A 21,962-nucleotide genomic window follows, 5' to 3' on the forward strand; every position below is an offset into this window, starting at 1 on the left:
GCCCAGAGCACAGTAGTTAGCACTTTGCCTTCTAGAAGATGATGAGGAGGATGATTTAAAAACAGTGAGACAGAGAACAAGAGGATCTGTTCTCAGAACATCTGAGCTGTCCTTCCCTTCGGCTTCCAAAGAGGGGCCCTCAGATTCACTCAGGGCAGGTGGGCAGGGCCGCTTTCCAACCAACTCCTTTGAAGTGCTGTTCAGATCTGCTCCTTCTCCCAGAAAGCCCCGCCTGCCTGCCTCCCCAGTGTTAGCACCTCATTAGCACCCTGCCAGCAAGAAAATCTATTTAAACAGCTCTTGCTGACACAGCAAGCTTTCTCCCTTCCACGGAGGATTCTCTCAATCCCCTTCTGACAATGACAATCTGGGGCCGGGGCCCAGCTCCATTGGTTCGGAAGTACCTGGGCTGTGACTTTGCTCTGCCGAGGGTCTCTCACATCAGCTGGCACTAGGTGGGGTGAAAAGTGGGGGGCGGGGAGAGCAGCAGAAGGTTCTCCAGGGTCAGGCTCCATGTGACTCCTGCAATCCCAGGCCCAGTCCCCTTGGTCTTGGCATACTGGATATGCCAGTAAAGGACTCTGGTGATGTCCATTCCATCCAGTAAAACCCATTCTTCCTGCATCAGAGTCCTACAGTTGTAGGAGTTGCTGGAGGGCAGTAGATACCGTCTCAGAGGCATGATTATCCATTGGTTCTTTGATGTGTTCACTCGAATGATTCCAACAAACCTTCATTAAACACATATTAGAAAGCTTTATTTTGGGGACGCCTGGCTGGCTTAGCAGTTAGGCACTTGTCTTTGGCCCAGGGCGTGATCCTGGAGTCCCAGGATTGAGTCCCACATCAAGCTCTCTGCATGGAACCTGCTTCTCCCTCTGCCTGTGTCTCTGCCTCTCTCTGTGTGTGTCTCTCATGAATAAATAAATAAAATCTTAAAAAAAAAAAAAAAGAAAGAAAGCCCTATTTTGTATCTATGTCTTTTGTCACGGGGGATACCAAGACATCACGGTTGCTCAAAATTGACAAGCATTGATCCAGATGGGGAATATCCACATTGGTGGTTCTTGGAGGCATGTGGTTTTGACCAGCTAAAGAGAGAGGGGTCCTATCATCTTCGAGAAACTTGAAGGTTTGGAGCACATGTGCATCTGCTGCCAGATGGAAAAAGGGACGGATAAAACTAGGGAAACTTGAGGTTGCTAAAATGCTTCCAATCTCTGGTCCTATTTGGCATCCCCCAGCAATGCTAGAGTCTGGACCATGTGGGAGACTTTTGGAGCCTGCCCGGCCAGTGCCCCTTCTAAGTGAAACTGCCTAATGTCAGCACCCATTCAAGGGCCAAGTTAAGCAACTGTATGTTGCGTCACATGGTACCTTCCCCTGAAACAACTGAATGCATCAAGGTGAGCGCGTAACAAGAATGACCATTCCATAGATTTGGTATAAGAAGACAAGCTGGTCAGTAGCTTAGCTGGAAAAGAAGAGCTGAGACTAGTCACATTCCCTTTGTCCAACTGGGACACACAGAAAGGTGGAACCCAGGGCAGCAGAGGCTCAGTGAAATGAAGCTAGGAAATCCAGTCAAGTATCCGTGAGCTCCATGCAAGCCAAACTCACCAGAGCCCCAACGGAGGAGGAAGCAGAGGAAGCTGGCAGGACAGGCGGGAAGAGCAGATGCCCAGAGAGAAGCAGGGGTGCAGGGAGGGGACATGAAAAGGAGGAAAGAGGTGGAGAGGAAGGGAGACGGAGGGGAGCCAGGAAATGGAAACAGGAGGGACGAGGAAGGGAAGAGAAATCTAGCAGCAGCTCCAGGAAAGAGAAAGTGGAAGAAGGAGAAGCGGGAGAGAGAGAGAGAGAAGCCCCAAAGCTGCCTCCATGTGCGATGACCCTTCTGTTCTTCCTGTAGTTGCGGCAAACATGTGCTGTCGCTACACACTCCGCTTTCCAACTTCCGCCGCATCTAGAAGATGAACATGCCACCCCTGCCTCAAGGCCTGCTTGTAAATGGAAAACTACAGAAGGTGCTGAGGCCTGAAGCCCGGCCCTCATCGGAACCGCTCAGAGCCCAAGACACGTCGGGATGTAGGCGTTTTCAGCCTGGAAGAAAGGCATCGTGCGCACGTGGTCCCCTCACCGACACCCCCAGCGGGGCCTGGGGCAGCGCCCGCAGCCAAACATCTAAGTATTCCGGCAGCGACACATATGAATATTCACACTGAACGGATAACCTCACATCACAGAAGGTCAAATTTTGCAGCCAGATGAGTTCAGATGAGGTCAGGTCTTGCTGCCAATTAAGTTATAAGAAAGTTTCCATTTTCTGAGCTCTCAGAATTGCAGATAAGGCATCGGTAGGCCGGTTGTGTTTGCCAGGGAAATACCGGGCTCGCTGTCAGTGGCCTTCTTTAGAGCAGCACCGAGGAAGGCCCGTGGAGGCCTGCCTGGGCCGCCGAGGTGATGCCCACACAGGAAGCAGCCAGAGGGCCTTGGAGAGAGGCCAACGCCCCTGTTGGCAGCACCATCCTGCCTTGGAAAGCTCAGGGCTTTGCTGACTTGCTGCCCATCCACGTGTACTCTCCCTCTTGACCTTCCTGCAGAGTGATCCTCTCTTCCCAAGACACAGCAAATCCAGCCCCAGGGAATGGCCAGAAGTCACTGGCCTTGTGCCAAAGGCCCTCATTAAGCTCTGCCCTGGTTGGGGGGGTGGGGGGGTGGGATGCAGGGAACCCAGTTCTTCCTGGAGCCGCCTCACCCTCCCTCACTACCAGAGCAATTGCTTTATTGGGTTCATTCACCTGTGTGAGTTTCCTAGGAAGGGAGGGCCTCACTGGCAGCTGTGCCCCTTCCCCAGCTGGCTCTGTGGTGGAAACTTGTGGGAAAGGACAGACACCCGACCTGGCTTATTCTGATGGAGGACCAACCCACTTGAGCCTCTAAGGTCTGCAGATTCACCTCAATTCCCCCAAAGGTTTAGTGAGTGCTTTTCTGTGCAAGGTCTGGATTAGACACCTCAGAGGGCACCTGCCATGTGAGGGGCCATGCTGTAGACGCCTCAGGGGGCATCTGCAGTGTGAGAGGCCCTGCTGTATGTGCCACAGGGGGCCTCTGCCCTGTGAGAGGCCCTGGTATAGACACCTCAGGGGGCATCTGCCTTGTGCGAGACCCCAGCGTAGACACCTAGGAGAACACACAGGTGAGTAAGAGCCAGGCGCTGTTCTGAGTGTAGAGGATGGGAGGTAATAAACTTTCCTGTGGCCAAAGGCTAGATGCTTTACGCACTTTCATACACTGATACTCCCCTGGGAGCTCAGTAGGCTCATCTGACATTCCAGATGCAGGCTTGGGCAATGGAACGTCCTCCTTCCCAGGAAACAAAATCTGTGGTGCTGGAAAGGCAGCCTCAAAACCGAAACTCCATCATGGACAAGTAGAATCTTAGTATTTTCTCCTTTTCGATATGCTCTCACACCCCTATTTCATACATACATTCTAGCTTATGAGGTAGTTAAGGCTGCAATGATTACTTTATATGATATAAAATAATATGTAGATGTATAGATACACAATATAGCATATGTAATTATGTATCACATTATATATTATAAAATAGGCAATTCTGATATAGTTATACCATATATAATTATATTACAAAATAGTAAAATATATAAATCATGTACTAAAAAGTATGTAATATATAAATTTTAAACTTGAAACATCACATAAATAAGATGCTTACCCAGAGTCACACTAGCATTTTCAAACTCAGCATTCTGAACAAATGTGCCCCAGAAGTAGTCGAATGACCCAGTTTTCAGGGTGTGCATGCATGCGTGTAGGTGTGTGAGAGTGTGTTTGTGTGTGTGAGTCTGTGTGTGTGTGTAATATGGGTACTGTAGTGGGGGGATGAGGCTGGGGACCGGATGGGAGGATGCATTAACCTTGACTAGAAATCATATTAAAATTGATCTGGGTGAGACTGTGACTTAAAAAGTTTGATTTAAACAAGCTGTTTTTCATGAACCCTCTTGTGTGCCTGATTGTTAGAAATATAATTATTATTAAGATCCTGACTATGCCCTCAAGGAACTTACTATAGAGCGGATGGGGGGCTTGTATCTAAGTCCCTAGAGAAAAGGCTGACCCTGTTGTACTGTGCATTCCTATGACCACATCAATCCACACAAGAGCTTAGCAGGAACCTAGCATGGAGAAAAGATACTCAAGAAGGTTCAGGGGAATGAATGAATAATGAACAAAAGGTGGGTGAACCCTCCTGGCCCATGGCCAGACTCCACAGGGTACCCAGGTTCTGAGTTCACATCTCCCCCACTCGGTGACAGCACTGCCTAGGCCACTTGACCTCAGATAGGAAGGTTCTGAGATCCCCAAGCAGCCTGTTCTTATAACCAGGCTCCAGCTTTCCCAAAACACCAAGTCCTCCCACCCCATCTCTTATAGCCCAGGGAGAGACATTTCATTTCTGCCTGGTAGGGGAGCCCTCCACACCCCAACTTAGCTTCATGTTCTTATCAGCTGGCCACTGGGGCCAGCATTTTGCCCTTCATACCCACTGAAGGGCTGGAGTCAAGCTGCTAGATTTTGAGGTGCCCCCAGTGGTAGCTTCTTGGGTAGCTTTGGATCCCTTGAGTGGGTTCCCCACACCACACTCTTCCCTTCTGCTGGGGCACATTCTGTCCCTGTCCCTTCCCACTCACCGCAACTGAACATTTGCCCCTGCGCCACCTGTTTCCCTTCACTGTGCACTTGGCCTGGCGGGCTGGCCTTCCTCCCAAACCTGCAGCTGTGTCTGCCCCACTTGGTGCTTAGCATCATTCCAAGCTTTGCTCCATCAAAAGCAATACATCCATTGCAATTGGCCTGATCCCGCCTGGCACCAGTCAGCATACCCGGTGCCCCCAAGCTGGGGGTTTGCTGGGGGCTGAGACAGCTTTGGAAGGAGCAGCACCAGAAAGGGACTGCAGACTACAGGGTAGCCCAGAACCCAGATGGCCAAACCCCATTCAATAGGCCAGAGCAGGGAAGTCCAGAAGCAGAATCAAAATGAGCAAGTGGAGTAAAAGAAAATCAGACCACAACAGCCGGACCATCCACTTATGTGCCAGGGCCCAGAGACCCTGGGCCACAGTTATTCAGTGCAGCTCTTCCCATAGAAGCATCGCTTCTCTCGGGCTCTCCAGTGTGGCCCTGGCAGAGAGGAATCCTGGTGGCTGTGGGGGGAGAATGATGGATGCCATCTGTATACTGGACCATCACAAATGCAGAAGCAGCTGCCTCCAGTCTGGTCCCCAGGGCTTAATCCTCAAAGATAAGCAGGAGGCCAGGAAGCAGGTCTCTGCCCCAGAACAGTACTGCTGCCCATTCTAAGCCTAGGGCTGAGGCTGCTTCCTCAACCATTGTCAGCTTCCCACATATTGCTGCTTGATGCTTGATGAGAGCTTCAGGAAACTTCCAGAAGCAGGATGAAGAAGGAGAACAGGCATGGTGTGTGAGACTGATGGCAAAGGGGGCAGCAAGGGGCCCCACGCACCACCGTGAGCTGCAGAGCCAAGATTGAGCAGGGGTGCACCCCACTGGGGGTCCTTAATTTCCATGGAGATTCTTGTTATCAAGAACACTTACGAAGCTAAAGAAATTTGAAGAAAGCAACAGATAAAAGTGGATTAAGACACTTCCTATATGCCAAGAATGTTCATATTCTGTGCATCTCATTCACTTGCCCCAATAACCCTGACAATCATCATTGCCTTCATTCCACAGCCTGGACAGGCTTAAACAATGCCCAAAGTCTCAGAACAGAAGTGAGTACCTGACACAGAGTCACTGAATCAAAGCCTGCATGACACAAAGTCCACCACACCACAAGTTCACGTGGCCTGATGGAATTAAACCACACAGGGGATCCCTGGATGGCTCAGCAGTTTAGCCCCTGCCTTTGGCCCAGGACATGATCCTGGAGTCCTGGGATCGAATCCACATTAGGCTCCCTTCATGGAACCTGCTTCTCCCTCTGCCTGTGTCTCTGCCTCTCTCTCTCCCTTTCTCTGTGTCTCTCATGAATAAATAAATAAAATCTTAAAAAAAAAAAAACACCACACAGTATTAAGGTGGTACATCCATACAGTGGAACATTGAATGAAGTACTGGCAAAAGCTACACATGGATGACCATTGGCAACATTATGCTATCTTGAAGAAATCAGTCACAAAGGGCCATATCATCTATTATGCCATTTCTATGAGTGTCCAGAATAGGCAAGTATATAGAGATAGAAAGTAGATAATTGAGTGGTAGCCAGAAACTGGGGTGGTTAGGGGGAGAATTGAAGGTGACTGTTGAATGAATTTGGGGCTTCTGTTGGGAATGATGAGAAAGTTCTAGATTTAAATAGTGGTGATGCTTTGTACACATGGTGTACACATGCCACTGAATCATACACTTTAAAATGCTGAAAATAGCAAATGTTATGTGTATCTATTGTACCACAATCAAAAAAATGCAAAAATAAAAAACATAATCCACTTGTACCTTACTAGAAGGCAGGGGGGTCTTGTCCCTCCTTTCAGGGGAAGATGTCCACTGAAGCTCTTCAGTGCTGTGTTCTTCTATTGCTAACCTTGCTCAAAATCCTCCTGGAGACCTAGGATGACCGAACTCCAATGAATGAGCAGTGGTAAAGGAAGGCCAACCCTCTTAAAGCTAATCACCCTTCACAGATGCAAAAGTATTGAGTTTACACATTACCTATGAATGCAAGAGAACTTACACATATGAATGGGGGTATGGGTACAGAGAAAAATCTCATTCATTCACACTAATTACCATAAGAGCAGCTATAATTTGAGTGGTTACCTTGTGCTAGGCATGAGGCAAAGTGCTTTTGGTGACATTTATATTTTATTTTATTTTTTAAGATTTTATTTATTTATTCATGAGAGACAGAGAGAGAGAGAAGAGAGGCAGAGACACAGGCAGAGGGAGAAGCAAGCTCCATGCAGGGAGCCGGACGGACGTGGGACTCGATCCCAGGTCTCCAGGATCACGCCCTGGGCTGAAGGCGTGCTAAACCACTGAGCCACCTGGGCTGCCCAACATTTATATTTTATAACAATTCAGCAAGGGTGGTATTCTCATCCCCATTTTACTGACTGGGAAACTGAGAGTCTCAGCAGTTAAGTGGTTTGTCAGGGACTATCAAATTGATATTAGGGCAGGCAACAAAATCCTTTCTCTAACTTCAGAGTCCATGCATACCTAGAGGAAGAACTATCTGTAACAGAGAAACTCCTGAATTATAGAATACAAATATATTACTGCAATTTAATTTTTTTTTCAAATACATTCATTTAAAGCTGGAAATAGAATTTTTCCTGATAGTTGTACCCAGATGTTAAGTATTACATATAAATTGTATGCTAAGTTTGAAACTTGAGTTTCTTTGTGCTGATTTGTGGTATAAAGGTTCACTTACTGGAAAAGAAATTACAGTTGACCCCTTGAACAGTGTGGGGATGAGGGGCACCACCCCACACACAGTTGAAAATCTGCGTTTAACTCTTGACCTCCTCAAAACTTAACTGCTAGTAGTGAGAGCCCACACTTTTTACTGTGATGTGAGACTTACTAGAGACACTAACTGCTCAAGTGGAGGCGAGCCTCACCCAGCGCTTTAAAACAATACTGGCAACACTTGAGCTCACTGCAACAGTGATAGGAGGTGGTTAAAAAACTGTACTAGAGTTAATTTCATTCCATTATTATTTAATACTGCATTTTTATGTTTGTTTACATTTCTCTGGACTGCAAATGGTGCCCTGTATGGTCTTAGAGTATTTGTATGCAGAAGTTTTGGTAAGTTTTAATTTTTTATAATAGATTTATGTGCATCTCCCGGTAGCAAATGATAAAAATACACTAGGATTTACATATATTTTATGCATTCATGTCACAAACCTCCAAGATTTTTCCAATATATTTATTGAAAAAAAAATCCACATAAGTAGACCCACATAGTTCAAACCCATGTTGTTTAAGGGCCAGTGTGTATTTGCAAAGAAAAAACAACTCAGTCTTTTCACCCAGCCTGGATAGTCAACAATGCTAAATTAGTGGAGACCAGTTAGTGAAGTTTTAGTGATGTGTAATAGAGGTGGTTTCATAACTGTGCAGTCCCATCAAGGAACAATGCTAGACTTAGTCTTGCATGTGGCCACCATCATCCTATGAGTGTCAGGGATCCCCTTGCACCATTTTTGGCATGGGAAGGGTGTCTGTCAGCTGGACCACTCAGTGGTCACCTGTGGTTGCTGTTGATGGAGAAGCCTTCATGTGATAGGTCCTCCCTGTAGAACAGCTTCCCAGCCTAGGCAGCACAGCGACCATCCAATTGGTGGGGAGTGAAGGAGAGATTGCTTTCATGTCCAGTGGCTCCCTAGAGCCAAGCACCTATGGGAGTCTTTCCATGTTCTCTCCTATCAAGCCCCCCACCCCACCTCCGCAGCTCAGTCCCCTAGGAGGGTGGGGAACATTGAGGTTAGTATTATCTGCACCTGTTTCAATCCCTTCTAGCCTATTGTCATGGAACACACTGTGCCCAGTCCCCTCATGTTCTTCCATTTTGATCCTCAAGATCTTGTATTGGAAGTTTAAATATAGTTATTTTTCTCTGCAGTTCCCATTTCAACCACCCTAATCCTTGAAGCAACGCAGATGCCGCAAGCTCAATGGTTTCCAAAGTGGAGCACAAGATGATGCATTTGGATATAGGAGAAAATATTAAAACTTTAATATGCTCTTCCAAAAATGTTTAAATTATGCTTTATTGGCTTCAAATATGTATAAATCAATAGTTCATAGTACATATGTTTTATAAGCAAATACACATATAGCTGTTCAACTAATAGGAGTGTTCAATAAAAGAAATACAGAAACTCCTATTCTGGGTGATTACAAAGGGTCAAAATATGTAAAATGTGGAAAAGGAATTTTAAAAAGAAGATAACTATTTCAAGATACTGTCAGCTTTCATTTATTTTGACACATACTGTCTATAAAGGCTAAGCATTCTCTTAGCAGAAATAGAATTCAGTAGTTTCTGATACAGTCCAGGTCGATATTAATCTACCTTAAAAAGTGCTCAGAGCCCAATGGTACCAATGGGCTGCATTGATCCTTGACCTATAACAGGATATAGGAGAGCAGGAGTGAGGCAGAAATTGTTGCAAAATACCTGATTTGGGTTTTAGTTTTATAGCACTGCTCGTTCCATTCCATGGCTCTGTAAGGGCTCTCACTTTACTGTGAAGCCCATCTCAGGATTTGGAGGTCTGGGTATGTACAAACCTGTGTACAGCATTGGGAAAGAGAGGAAGATGCCCCTATGGAAAAACTATCCATATGGTCCACTGAATCGTATGCACCTCAATGCCTGGGTTTGTTGGTCAAGAATGCCCCAGGGGTTGCAGAGCAAGGCTGAGTGCCCCATGTGAACCCACCCACCGGTGTGAGCATGAGTTGTACATGGGCTGCTGTCTTCCCTTGGCTCAGTACTCACTGAGATCACGTTAAGACCTGGAGGCCTCTCGTGGGGGAGAGAAGAATACAATTTTCTTATTGTACAATCCATTTCATTCCCAGCTGCGGGATTAAATTTATTCCTTTCTGAAGTGTTGTCTGTGTGTATAAATCACTTAAGTTTATATGTTTTCGTTGCTGTGGCAACTGTGTGGCTAATTGAATTCCAAAGTGTCTTTCTCAATTTCAAAGCCATGATAAAGAGCCACAGCACTTAACAGTGGGAGTCAGAACAGAGGCAGAAGAGGAGGTGGAAGCAAAATTTAAATGACACATTCTCCAACTGGCTCCCAAGATCCCAGAACAATGTGCCACTCTAACAAGCCAAGCAAGGCCACAGGGGATTTCTTCTAAAGTGAAGCACTGATGAACGGTTGCGGGGGCTTCTCTGAAGTACCTGCTTCTTCTGGCCCTGAAGCTCCAGGGTCTCCCTCTTGTCCTGCCTCACTTGCTCGCTCTGCCAAGGGCAGGGACTGAATCTTTTCACACAGAGGTTTACTAGTAGTTAGCAAATACCTATCCAGTAAGTTTCTTGGATGGATGGACAGACAGATGGAGGGATGGAGGGATGGATGGATGGATGGATGGATGATGGATGGATGGATGATGGATAGGAAAAGGATTACTAAAGACAATTGAAAAGGAAGCTGATATTCTTTAAGAGACTCTCCAATTCTAGGCATAGTGTGATATACCTATCACAAGCTCAAAGCAGCCCTTATAAGCAGGTTTGATCGTTCCCATTTTATAGATGAGGAAACTTCAGACTTCAGTTTAGGGAACTGGTCTAGTGAACCTCAAGTTACATGGCAGATGCAGAATATACCAAAGTCTATAAAACTCCAAAGCCCATACACAGTCTACATTTTCAACTACATTTTACTAGCTCCTCCAATCAGATTAAGTGGACCACATCCTCCTACAGCATCTCCCCATATATATTACTTCATTCTTCCTTTCTCTCCCTTTCTTTTCCTTCCTTCCTTCCATGCTTCCTTCCTTCCTTCTTTCCTTTTTTCTTTTTCTCTTTCTTTTCTTCTATTTTTCTTTTTCTTCTTCTCTTCTTTCCTCCTTCTCCCCTCTTTCTTTTTTGAACTTTTATTTTATTTTATTTATTCATGAGAGACACAGAGAGAGGCAGAGACATAGGTAGAGGGAGAAGCAGGATCCCCACTGGGAGCCTAATGTGGGACTCAATCCCAGGACCTCAGGATCACACCCTGAGCCGAAGGCCACTTAGCCACCCAGCATCCCTCCTTCCCTCTTTCTCTCCCTTGATTCTATACTTTCTTGAACAACTCTACACTTATTTGTGAATATGATATATGCACACTAAAAAATTAGACAATAGAAAAAAATTAAAAGGTGGTGGAAAAATCACCAAATATCTTATAACCCAGAAATAATACTCCCACTAGATGAATACTATTGCAAGCCTCCCTCTCTTCATATACAGGATGTAGATAACATTTTTAAATGTACTCTAATATGGTTTCTATTTTACATAAAATTATTGAATTGAGTTATGGCTGAACTTTTCCCCACTCGTGTTTATTCATCGCAAGAAACAGTAATCACTAAAAATTAATTCACAGTTGATATAAAAATTTTATGAAAACATTAAAATGTTGAAGTTGTTTTTGAAATTATTTGTTTCACTTTGGATGCTATTGACTAACACTCCACCAGGAGAAATGAAAAAAGTTCTTACAAGGGCTCCCACTAAATTTTGCTACTTATAGCATAATTTTTACATTGTCAATTTTTATATTATTTCATGGTTTTTAAATTAATGTTGCCACAATAATTAAAATGACTGTAATTTAGATTTTGTTCCATATTCACAAGAACTCATCGTGAACCCCACAGGTTCTTCTTCCTGAATTGTTTTCCTGTCTTTATTGAGAGGAGACAGGAGCAACACCTCTCTGTCCTTTGACTTTCTACATGAGTGACAATTTGCCTGGATTTATGAAATACTTTCGGCCTACATTCTTTGTTAAACCTTGAGGCAAATGCTCCATGGTCTTCTAACATGGAGGTTTTAACCAGCCTTTCCTCTTCTAACCATAGTTCTATGTATGAAGAGATTTCATCCTCAAAGAGTTTTGTCTTGTTTTTCTTTCTGCTTTTAAGTAGAGCCCACTGATGGTGGCCCTGACTTGAATAGCATAAAAGCTGCCCATCACTTCCTTGAGTCACACTTTCTTTCCCATGAAACCTTATAGACATAGTCCTGTTGCCTCTGCACATTGATTTTGATGTGAAAATATGAGACCAAGCTGATTTTCACTCCTTGAAGAAGACTTGCTTTCTCACTCCTGTCTCAAAACTCTTTCTATATAAAATGTAACAATTTGGGATCCCTGGGTGGCGCAGCGGTTTGGCGCCTGCCTTTGGCCCAGGGCGCGATCCTGGAGACCCGGGATCGAGTCCCACGTCGGGCTCCCGGTGCATGGATCCTGCTTCTCCCTCTGCCTATGTCTCTGCCTCTCTCTCTCTGTGTGTGACTATCATAAATAAAAAAAAAAAAATTTTAAATGTAACAATTTAGGCAGAAAATGTCTTTGTGCTCAGCTTCCAACAGTTTGACCACTCAATGAACAAATACATTTCTTCTTAAATTTGAGGATAATTTTCTGTTATTATAAATTCAAATACTATTTCCATGTCTCTTCTTGGATTCTCTTCTTCAAAGACAGCACTTAATCTGAGCTGCCTTAGCTTTGACATCCATATCTATTCCCTTGTGTCTACTTGCACTAACCTCCTTTTCATCACACACACGGTGACTTCCTTAGGCTCCTTTTTGTGTCATAATTTCAATTTTGACTGTATCTCCTGTGCTTGTTGCTGTTTTTGATCTACCTATTAGTTCTGAAAGGAGGATGCTGATGCTCTTCAATTTGCTTTCTTAATTCCTGAAGGTCACTTTTTTATTATTATACTTTTGTGATTCTGAGTGCTCTTGGAGAACTTATTTTCTATTTTCTCTGTTCAAGACTTAGCTCTCTATGTTTTGCATGCTGTTTTCTTACCTATTGATCCTTCATTTATCCAGTTGTCTTTATTTTGTTATCTATATATCTATATAACTTTGGTGTATGAAAATATGTATGTACATATAGTCCATTTTTTACTAGCTCTTTCTTAATTAACATGGGCAGCTATGTTCAGATCTTCTATTTATTCTGATCCAGAGTAGGTGAATTCTCTTGGCACTCATCCCACCTTAATTGAAGTCTTCATCCATCCGCAAGAGTTTGGGGGTTGAGTATTGTGGGTCATCAGTTTTTCTGTAGAAATCCAAAAAGGAAAGGACTTCCTAGCAGGGACCACAGTTTTGGAGGACTCCGTGTGGTGCAAATGTCCTTTGATAGAATATTTGGCTACTATCCAAGGCATGACTGGATAACCTAGAGGTTCGGTTGGGTCTCTCCCTGACAGAGTGGAGCTCTGGGCCCTAGAGAGCTCTAACAAAGTTTCCTGCCTCTGATGAGAGTTTCACCAAATCAGCAGAGGCTTCTACATCACAAGGTTTGCCTCTAGTTTCCTGTACTCCCTCAACCACTTACCTGCAAATCTCAGCATTTTTTTTCCAAATTACATTGTTTCTCTAGCATTGCTTCTAGAGGCTGAGGGGAGTAATAGAAACTGTACCAGGTCCACCAGGATGTTTGTTGCTATAGCCGTGCTTTTTGAAGTTTATGGCATGAGGTTATACCCCAGTCCCTATTGGTTTCCTGCTCGTAAATTGCATTCAGTTTCTTTCTCTTCATTTCCCCTTTTTTAATTATTGAGAGAGAGAGAGAGAGAGAGAGAGATTCTGTGTCTGTTCTTAACTCCATCTTTATACAGATATTCTCTCTTAGTTTAGGATTCATTTAAACAACATAATGGCCTTGGGTTTAGATGGTCTGCAGACCTTGGTGTGAAACCCGTTTTCATTCCTTATGATAGTAGTTTGCAATCAGGGTCAATTTCCCTGTCCCAGATGACATTTGACAATGTCTAAAGAATTTTTTATCCAGAGAATTTAGATTATTGTGACTGGGGGATTCTGCTAGCATCTGGTGGGTAGAAGCCAAGGATGTTGCTGAACATTTTCTATGGTACCATCTGGTGGTACCATACTCACAGGAAAGCCCCACACAACAAAGGATTACCTGGCTTAAAGTGTCAACAGTGTCAAGGTTGAGAAACCTTTCTTTAGTAGCTCAGTGCTTTTGGGCAATTTTTTTAACTTCAGCTAAACTTTAGCAACTTGGTCTCTAAAATGAATGTCCAAGATCATTGATAAATGACAGGTTTTTAACATTAATGATCATCTTAACTATATAATAATACCTTTCATTATTATCATCAGCATTATTAGCAATAAAACTGCCATTTTTTTGAACAGCTGTATAACTGCAAGCAATTACCTCACCTATTCTGATGTTTAATTATTGGACAGAGTTGAATTCACTTTGAGGGCAGCATTGTCTTTGGCTTACTCCTACTGTTCCAGCTGTTGCTTGTTTGAGACTCAGTTTTCTCATTTAGAAAATGGGAATAAGGGCAGCCCTGGTGGCTCAGCAGTTTAGCGCTGGTTTGTTGACTGTTGTTTTACTTACACTGTTTACCTTTTTCTTTTTAAAGAATCCTTGATTGTTTATGAGAAAAGCAGCTTCTTCTTGCCTTTTTTTTTTTTAATTGCAAGTCTGTCTTTTGCTTGCCTCCTTTTATGTAAATGCTTCATATTACACACTCCTCCAAACTCATTCAGCTGTATCCAGATAGCAGTAGACAGGCCCTGGAGTTTAGAGATAGAAATATTCATAGAGATCACCCAATTCTGATAGAAAAGCTGAGTCTCTACTTATGGAGACTTTAGTGCCAGGATAAAAGTGTGAGGGAAGAACAACTTCCAGCATGATGGCCAGAGAATTTGACTCTGGTGTTGGATCAGAGAGGTCCTTGTAAGGATTCTGACTTTGACTCTGTGAAACAAAAGGCTTAAATGTTTTACTTTGTCTTATTGGTAGAGAGTGGTTGTAGTTTAAATAGGCCCAATGTAGGGACGTCTGGGTGGCTCAGTGGCTGAGTGTCTGCCTTTGGCTCAGGTCATGGCCGCAGGGTCCTGGGATCAAGTCCTGCATTGGGCTCCCCTCGAGAAACCTGCTTCCCCCTCTGCCTATGTCTCTGCCTCTCTCTGTGTGGGTCTCTCATGAATAAATAAATAAAATATTTTTAAAAACAAATAAATAAATAGGCCCTATATTGGTCATCTGCAGTGTAGGTAATAATACAGAAAAGTTGGGATGCCTGGGTGGCTGAGCATTTGCCTTCAGCTGAGAGCGTGACCCTGTAGTCTCAGGATCAAGTCCCACATTGGGCTCCCTGCATGGAGCCTGCTTCTTCCTCTGCCTGTGTCTCTGCTTCTCTCTCTCTCTCTCTCTCTCTCTCTCTCTGTCTCTCATGATAAATAAATAAAATCTTTTTTAAAAAATACAGAAAGTTATCTTACAATTCTCCTACCTTAAAACCACTAAGTGGTTGGTGTAAGATGCCTGCCCAGGAATAAGATGGCCTGATACTGAAGGAGCCTGGCTTTTCAAACTCATCTTCCTTGCTTTCAAGGCATAAAGGCAATATGGCCCTATCTCAGGGTTGATGAAAAGAGCTCTCCCTGGCCCATAGAAGTGATACATGAGACGGGAACTGCGGCACTGGTCTCGATCTGCCTGGCTCTGCAAGTTCATCTAACCAGCCCAGACCTGCCTTCCCAAAGGAAGTCTGGAGGGAGGCTGCAATGTATGCTCAACCATGTGCATATATGTGACTGTAAGTCCTTGAGTTTCAAATTTTTTCTTTGTTTTTTTCAAAGATTTTATTTATTTACTTGAGAGAGAGAGACAGAGAGAGTGCGCATAAGAGAGAGCATGAGTTGGGGAGTGGGGAGGAGAAGCAGATGTGGATCTCAATCCCAGGACCCCAGGATCATGATCTGAGCCAAAGGCAGACACTTAACTCACCTTGCCACTCAGGTGCCCCTGTAAGTCCTGTGAGTGTATAGCACAGAACATTGTAGAAATAGCATGAGCTTCAGAGTCAGGTCGATCTAGTTTCAAATTCCACATCTGCCATATACTAGTTGAGAGACATTGGAAAAGTCAGTTAATCTCTCTGAGACTCAGTTTTCTCATTTAGAAAATGGGAATAAGGGCAGCCCTGGTGGCTCAGCGGTTTAGCGCTGCCTTCAGCCCAGGGCATGATCCTGGAGATCTGGGATTGAGTCCCACGTCAGGCTCCCTGCATGGAGCCTGCTTCTCCCTCTACCTGTGTTTCTGCCTCTATCTCTTTCTCTGTGTCTCTCGTGAATAAATAAATAAAAACTTAAAAAAAAAAAAAGAAAATGGGAATAATAAGGTCCACCTAAGTAGCCAACAGATGGATCTTAAATGGTAGTTTGTACTTTTTCCTGCCCCTTTTAATCACATAGTTTTTGGCCCAAGGATAAATTTTTATTTTTGTAAAATTTAGTCCAGTTTTGAAGCTCTGAAAGCTTCATTAGTGGCTGCATGTGATATTCTTCTTGTGTGACAGTTCGAGAAAAATAGCCATGACCAGACTAGGGAAAGCTGAAGAGAGATGGATTAAATTTGGGCAATGCTTGGAAAAGTGTGGAAGCCAGGCTTTTCTTTTATTGTTTGATTTAATGAATCTTAAAGGGGCTTCACCTTGGGAGGCACAAATCAATAATGTAACGTTAGTGTTGTCAGGGGCTTTTATGTCCACTTCTACAAAGAGGAAGTCTCCCAGATAACATCCAAGCCCAGCCAGGGAGGCATCGGGTTCTTAGAGAAGTAGATGATGGAGACCACTTGCAAGCAGGTGAGGAAACAGTTGATGGTGGTGATGCTTGTGATAGTGATAATGATGATAATGATGATTCCTGCCATTTATTTAGGCCCACTAATTGCAAGACCCTGCACTAAACACTTTGTGTATGTCCTCACACAACCCCATACTGTGTACTAAAGTTGATATGACTATGTATCTTTTACATATGAAAAAAAAATTGAGGCCAAAATAAAGTAATGGCTTGTCCAATATCCCCAGTCAATTAATGGATGAGGAAGGCTTTGGGAAAATAAGAGATATTTTTCCTTCCTACATGTTCGAGAGTGGTAATAAAGAAATCAGAAATTTTCCTTGAGAAATCCTCAGAGGCAATACCTAATAGGTACGACATTTTCTTTGCAGTTAGACAAACATAGGTTTGAACTCTGCCCTTGCCTCATGCCTGATTTTTTTCTGTGGCAAGAAAATGAATCTTTCTGAGATTCAGCCTTCTGAGCCCAGTGTCCTCACCCAGAAATGTGAAGATAAAAATGGATAAGTCAGGGGGGCCAGTGAAGCATCTGACTCTTGATTTGAGCTCAGATCATGAGATTGAGCCCTGCTTCAGGCTCCACATTCAGCAGGGACTGCTTCTCTCACTCCCTCTGCCTCTATCCCTTTCTCTCTCTCTCTCTCTCTCTCTCTCTCTCTCTCTCTCTTTCTCTCTCTTCCTCAAACAGAAGAAAAAGAAAGAGAAAAAAATAGATAAGTCATGGGGGTGGTTAATATGACTCAGTGAGGGCTCGTTGAGGTGCCTTATGGTGCACAAGACATGCTTGGTGAAAGTTAGCTTGTTTCTCAGGGGCCTAGAAAAGGGGCCAGAGCAGGGAAGGCCCTGGGTAGGGGTCCAGATGGACACCAGAGCTGAGGGGACTCCCAACTGTGGGTATAACACCAGGAAGACAACACAACAGTATGAAGGAAAGTGGCTTCTTGTCTCCAGAAAAAAATGTGAAGTTCCTAGGAGAAAGATGAAGCCATGTTGTAAAAAGTGTCATGTAGGCAGCCTAGGTGGCCCAGAGGTTTACTGCTGCCTTCAGCCCGGGATGTGATCCTGGAGACCAGGGATCGAGTCCCACATCGGGCTCCCTGCATGGAGCCTGCTTCCCCCTTTGCCTGTGTCTCTGCCTCTCTCTCTCTCTCTCTCTCTCTCTCTCTCTCTCTCTCTCTGTCATGAATAAATAAATAAAATCTTTAAAAAGTAATAAAAAATTAAAAAATAAAAAGTGCCACGTGCCCCAGGGAAATTTGTTGATCAGCTATCTGTGGATGGAAAATCCTACATTGGGATCCCTGGGTGGCACAGCGGTTTGGCGCCTGCCTTTGGCCCAGGGCGCGATCCTGGAGACCCGGGATTGAATCCCACGTCGGGCTCCCGGTGCATGGAGCCTGCTTCTCCCTCTGCCTGTGTCTCTGCCTCTCTCTCTCTCTCTCTGTATGACTCTCATAAATAAATAATAAAAAAAATGAAAATCCTACATTTAGAGAGAAAAATGCTATCATAACTCTTTCTAGGTCTTCTGGCCGATTTTGATCTCTCCCAATTTAACATGAGAATCTTTGTGGACATTTGAGAGTGACTTCTCACCCTAACACATCTGATTATGTTTGAATCATGGAGACTTAACCATGATGAGACCATCATCTCAGGATGAGTGAGTCCAACACTCTTCTGTCCATATGAACCTGTGCCCCATCCAAGAGCAAAGACCAGTGTTCCTTTGATCCCACCTGTGGACTAGAAAAGGAGGAATAAGGAAAATGACACAGTTGCCATCCTTCAGGCAGAATCTAGCATGCTCTATATCCCACCCACCAGACCTGCTTTAAGTGGCCAAATACCATGTTGACTCTAAGGTGCTTTTTGTCATTTACTCCCACAGGTTCTAAATCTCAAGAGATATTCATCATAAGTCTCCATATCTCTAACACATACACAGGTGTCTGGCACAAGGCACAAGAAGCAATCGTGAAGTCTTCTCACTTTGGGATGTCAGGGCCCTAGCTTCACGCTGGCAGACAAAACGAGGGGCTTAGAGCCCAGTGTATCCCAGAAAAGGACAGAATCCCTGATGAGCATACCATCAATAAATACCGGAGCAGATGCCATGAAATTCCAATCAGAAGAATTTATAATGTGAAGTCAGATATTATATAGTGAGAAATAAATAAACAGAAATTGTCAGTCAAACTCCTGGCAGCTGGGGCCAGCATCAGAGGCAGTAAATGAACTAACTCCATAAATCACATTTATGATCAGCCCCATTGCACATAATTTTGCCAGTGGGGCTTTCCATTATGTAGCAGGAAACAGTGGCTTGTTGCATCCCATAGAGATAGGAAATGAGGATAGCCAGTGTGTCCCCGGTGTCAGACCATGATTGAAACATGACCCTGCTCTTGAGGTCAATGTATGCAGAAAGGTCTTGGGAGAAGGGTTCTGGCTTCCCACCTGGAGTAAAATCCAGGAGAAGGTCAAGGCTCCTGCTGAATTCTGGCTAGATGTATCTCAAAGCCCTAAAACTTAGCATACACAAATGAGGGAAAAAAGGTGAGAAGTTGACTCTGTTCTAGAAGGAGCATTGTGAGTCTCTTTATCGAAAACTTTTCCCTTAGCCATCACCCCAAGTCACAAACTAAAATTCTGTCCTTCTTTGCCTTCCCTCTGCATCTTATTATGCCCTTGCTTTTAGCCATATAGACCATCTTCTGTTGACTTCTGTGGGATCCAGAGTATGGGGCAAAATCTCCAGGCTCTAGCACATTGTAATACATCTAACATAAAAGCCCTCCTCAATTTATTACATAAATAAATGAATGAATGATTATCCTAAAAGAGTCTTTCAAACACATTTCTCTTCTGTTCTCTTGGCTTAAAATCCTCCACTGTGGTCTTGGGCAAAAGTTTCTATCTATGTGATAGGAAGTATACAGTGGTAATTAAGACTGTATATTTCATAGGCTCCTGGGCTGACTCAGTGGGTTAAACATCTGCCTTCAGCTCAGGTCATGATCTCAGAGTCCTGGGATCAAGCCCTGTGTTGGGCTCCCTGCTAAGTGGGCAGTCTGCTTCTCCTTCTCCCTCTGCCCCTCCCCCTGCTCATGCTGTCTCCCTCAATATCTCTCTCTCTCTCTCTCTCTCTCTCAAATAAATAAATAAAATCTTTTTTTAAAAAAAGACTATATATGTTAAATCCAACTGCTGGGTTCAAACTCTACCTCTGCCTCAAGTAACTGAGCAGCCTTGAACAGTTACCTAACCTTTGAGGCTTGATTAGCACATCTATGCAACAGAAATATTAATATCTGTCCCTTCTGAAAATAATTAAAGAGAACTTGGCAAACAGTGACTTTTGACCTAAGTATGAATGTCCATTATTCAGTCCTGGCACCATTCCTATTCCATGGTCTCTTTCCATTGTATTGTAGCATTTGTCAGTTAAGACTGCTTGAGCTGGAGCAACAAAAGGAGTGTGTGCAAGTCCTCAAAAGTCTGAGGAGAAAAGGACTATGACTAAGATACTCAAAGATTTGTCGATTCAATCCAAGAATTGTGCTTTCCCCTGAGGTTTGGCTACCAGACAATGAGCTATAGTCAAAAGATGGCCTTATCCAACAAATTCTCCCAGACTGTACCATCCAGTTCTCCATAATAAGACTGAAACTCCCAGAGAATTTTCCAGGGAAGATGCCCCTCCCTACCTCACTGCCTTAAAGTCATTCTCTGGCCGTTGCAGCTCATCAGCAAGTGGCAAGCAGGGCAGTAATTAGACCCTCTGCTGAGCCCTGCAGTGGCGATTTGAATAATTGAGAACATTGCAAGCCTTGGTGATGGAAGGAAAAGAGAGGCTAAAATAGAACATCTCCCTGGTTAATAGCTAAGTAACCTTGAGCATCCCAGTAGGATGAAGGCATAGGGTATGGCCCAGGCCAAAGAGCCCCCCGCCATGCCTTGAAATATTAAGATAATGTGTTCTGAGAGGTTCAAGCAGCATTCCTGGTGGCTTCCTCTATATATGTCCATAATCCATGCCATGAAATTTTTTTGTTTGCTTAAAATAATTTTTTATTGCCCAGGATATTTTTTTCTTGTGTCTTATTTTGTTTGTTTTCTTTTTAAATAACTATAAATTCAAGCTTAGGGAAGCTTGCTTTGTCTTGGAAGAAAAAAGAAACAGTAACAAGAAAGCTGTTCTATCATTTGCTAACCTGATCACATTTTAAGAGAGAGATGATAGTCATCTTGTAAGAGTAAAATTTATACCATGAACGATGCAGGTTTAAGTCTGGTGGCACTAAAAGGAGACAATAGCATTGTTGACAAAATTATAATCTGCTGGTGGCATTTGAGGAAAAGAAGCTCTTGCAAATTTCTAAATAACAGTAAACTCTGTTAGGAAATTCTAAAGTGTCTTACAGGCCAAAAAGGGAATGAGGCTAGTAAAATGCCTCAAAAGAGTTTGAATAAAATACTGGATTGGAGAGTTACTGGACCTTAGATATGTAAAAATAGGGTGGTAGGTTGGGTCATGCTTACAATGGTCTCAAGTTCAAATAAACTACTGTGACAATGCACCACTTCACAGGTCACAGCTTTTCCAAGGCTGTTCTTTCCTTTCCTTCAGTAGGTGTTGGCAGAAGGTGTGTTCAATCGCTTTCCAATATAGATGCCTAGCCCCAAAGCCAAAACATGAGGAGGAAAAGAGACGGAATGAACACCTTAAGGAATTCTGCGGAGAAAATACCCCTTTATTCATGGCCCCACTTTTCCTCATGCTTCAAGAGACGGAGCCTTTGGGGTGTCTGAAGTGGAACTCCTTAGGTGGAATGTTTTCAGGTCTACTGGACCAGTCGGACACCCAGCCTACACTTTTCCTCAAAGCATCAACTTCTTTCTCTCCTTCTGCAGCCTCTTCTTCTGCCTGAGAGGTATGGTCCCTGCTGGTGTGCATCTCCACATCACACATAATCTGCCCATCTTCTTGTGGGGAAGGGCTGTCACAGTGAGAGCTGGCTCTTGAACTACTCTGTCCTGATTCATGCTGTGCATCCAAAAGAATCTTCTCCATGTCTCCATTGTGGATAGAGGATGAGGAAGGTACATATTCTAGCCCCCCATTTTTCCCATTGCCATTATCATTGCCATTGCTGCTGTTCATGGATAGCTCCACCCAGGAACTGTTGAACCCGGCTGGCGGGGGGCAAAGGCTGTTCACCTTCCTCGCAGTTGTTATTGTTGTTGTTGTGGGGGGGCGGCGGCTGCTCTACTAAATGAGACTACATTGTGGGGCTACTGAAGTTGCTGCGGCGCAGCAGGACCATCTCTGGTTCTCAGGCAGCAACACCCATGCCAAGAATTAACCCTTCACCAAGGACATCAGCTTTGATAAAATTGCATCTCCACATTATGTTTAATGAGTGCAATCCTGGCACTTCTGCTATTGATGCTATGAGAGGCAACCTCCAGGTTTATTTTCAGGAAT

At 44.0% G+C, this 21,962-nt stretch overlaps 1 pseudogene; it reads right to left on the reverse strand.

The window, feature by feature from the left end:
* Positions 1-20,996: 20,996 nt before the first annotated feature.
* Positions 20,997-21,762, reverse strand: LOC121488629 (annotated as a pseudogene).
* Between the last annotated feature and the right edge of the window lie 200 nt (positions 21,763-21,962).

This window comes from Vulpes lagopus, chromosome 4 (genome assembly GCF_018345385.1).
Source record: "Vulpes lagopus strain Blue_001 chromosome 4, ASM1834538v1, whole genome shotgun sequence".
Taxonomy (NCBI): Eukaryota; Metazoa; Chordata; class Mammalia; order Carnivora; family Canidae; genus Vulpes; species Vulpes lagopus.